The 2,682-nt window shown below is 40.7% G+C and overlaps 1 non-coding gene across 1 annotated transcript; it reads right to left on the reverse strand.

Moving 5' to 3' along the window:
- Positions 1-547: 547 nt before the first annotated feature.
- On the reverse strand, positions 548-653 carry LOC124089554 (U6 spliceosomal RNA). Its single transcript, XR_006850785.1, has one exon. It is a non-coding gene; the product is annotated as a U6 spliceosomal RNA (small nuclear RNA).
- Positions 654-2,682: the final 2,029 nt, after the last annotated feature.

The raw sequence follows: 2,682 nt of genomic DNA on the forward strand, positions 1-2,682 counted from the left end.
ATTCCAACCAAATTAATTAACACATTCATCATTACCCAGGTTTTACATTAGGTCCCCAAAACTTGATCAATTTTTCACTGTATTTTTTTTAATTTCAAGGAGTTCAAGTCTTTTCATCATAATTGGAGGAATTGCATGATAGATTAAATATTGTCAGCATTATTTTCCAAAATTTCTCATTAATGTTTTTCAACTCAGTCACAAAGACTCACCAATACTTATGTTTCTTTGGTAGAATCTGAGGTGAATGGTAGCAAAATCAATAACAAGATTATTTGGAGTTTATGATAAGTTAGTCTGCTGAGCCACGAATTTCATGTATCTTTGAGTGTGTTTTTAACAAAATGAAAAATTCTACATTGCACTAACCTGTTTTTGCCTTTAGGAAATGGCTATAAAGAGTTTATTAGATGTGATTACAAAAGGATGATATCCTATCATGCACCTACCATGAAGCAGAAAATGATGGTTTACAAATAACTGTTGAACAACTAAGGGAATCTTGGTTTCCCTTTCACCGTGAACCTTCCAAATCATAGATGTCTTTCAAAACTATGGAAACTTCACAAGCATGAATGTTGTCTTTGCACAAAAGCCAAGCTAATCTTCTCTGAATCCTTCCAACTTAATATAAGTGCTGCTGAAGCAAGCACAGAACTTGTTCATCTTTTAATTGAAAGTTTTTACCTGTCAAACATCTCCCCACTACCACTACCAGCTTCTGGTACCCACCTATCTACTCTCTGCTTCTACAAATTCAACTTTTTCTGATTCCACAGATAGGTGAGATTATGCCCTATTTGTCTTTCTGTGCCTGGTTTATTTCACTTAACATAATGCCCTCTAGGTTTATCCATGTTGTCACAAATGACCCACCATGCATTCATGGCATGGATGAGGGGTGCCGGCTCCTAATCCTCCACAGCACCCACTTCTGCTCCCCGCTGTCCCAGAGTGTCCCTGAGCTGAGAATTTCCTTACACCTCCCTCCAGTGCCTCCTTCACTCCCTCCCCTTCAGTCACACCCTGAGGCATGGTTCTTCCTGTGTGTGTCTCAGATGACACCTTTAAAGCAGGTGTCAACATAGAATTTGAATGCATGCCCAGGGTCACTCCCTATAATACATTATAACATTGCTCAATTCCCAATCTTACTGACTAAATTCAATCCAACAAAAATCATGAAGGATTGCTGCCAGAGAGGCAGCACCACTTGATGGTTAAGTCCTCTGGGCCTGGTTTTAGACTTCCTGGCTCCTTCCTTGCAAGTTGTGCAACACTGGGTAATTAACCTCTCTCAGCCTGTTTCCTATTCGGTAAAATTCAGAAAATGATAGAACTTATTTCACAGGTTGTATGTGAGAATTAAGTTGGTTAAGACATGCCAAAAGTGCTTGGCAAAGAGCCTGGCACATAGTGAAGTCCTGCTGGTGGTGATGATGATGATCCTCTAACACAGGGAACACAAACCCAGAATGAATTTCTCTGTCCTCAGGGAGCCTATTGTCGGTCACAATAGACAATGCAGAACGAAAATGCTGCTGTGATAGAGAAAGTGCTAGTTCATGTGCAATGCTGGGCAAGTCACTCCCCCTCTCCAAGCTTCCCCTTACTTACCTTTAGAATTAGAAGGTTACATGCAAAATAAGCAGAGATCAGCATGAAGACCCATGTAGTAATGAGAATTGTATTGATGTAGAGCTGGAGAGGATGCAGAATGTTTAACACATATAACCTTACTTAATCTGCACAGCAAGTCTATGGTGAGGGTTAATATTTTAGTCCTTTATTTTTTCCAGTGCTAGGGAATGAACCCAGGGTGCTTTACCACTGAGCTCCATCTGCATCTCTTTTTACTTTTTATTTTGAGACAAAGTCTCACTAAGTTGCCTAGGCTGGCCTCAAACTTGCAATACTCCTGCTACAGACTCCCAAATCTCTGAGATTACAGGCATGTGCCACTGTGCCCATCTTATTTTAGCCCTTTTGATAATCTATGGATGAAAAGAGGTTCAGAAAAGTGCCATGACCTGCCAAGGCTACACAGTGAGGAAGTAACACGTGTCTACACTGAGTCATCTGAGTCTACACCAGAGCTTGGACCCATTGTATCCTCCTGCCTCTCTAAAATACATTGCCTCATTTAATTTGTTCTTTTAAATTTAAATGACTCTGAGAGGAAGATAGTTTCCAGTTTAGAAAACTGATGCTTGCTGAGGACAAAGGATTCAGCCAAGGCTGATAAACAACAGAGAGGACCGTGGAGTCGCCACTCCACAAGTCATGCTGGACCTGTGGGCCCAGGGTTCAGGGCACAATTTCCTGGAGAACTCCAGACTCCCTGATGGAATGTCCATAAAAAATCCCAAAGGAGCTGTATTCTAACCTGGACTCCCCTTGGCACAAGCCCCCAGAATGCTGTTTAAACCAGCTTTTACAGAGACTCATACACCATTTCTTTTATAAAGAAAAAAAATGAACAGATACCCTGACCACAGTGTTTTTATGGTTTTTCCCCTCTTAAAATGTACATTTTGAAAACTGGAAACTCCTCTGTACTTTGAAATCAGTTCAACAGTTGAGCAATTTCAAGGGTTGACTTGTAACATTATTAACATTGACATCTTGTGGCCACTTTGGGAAACAGCAAGACCAAATCAATGGGTGAGAACCTAGGATCTC

Source organism: Marmota monax, unplaced genomic scaffold (genome assembly GCF_021218885.2).
Source record: "Marmota monax isolate L192 unplaced genomic scaffold, Marmota_monax_Labrador192_F-V1.1 WCK01_AAM20220418_F8-fsc00005, whole genome shotgun sequence".
NCBI classification, from domain to species: Eukaryota; Metazoa; Chordata; class Mammalia; order Rodentia; family Sciuridae; genus Marmota; species Marmota monax.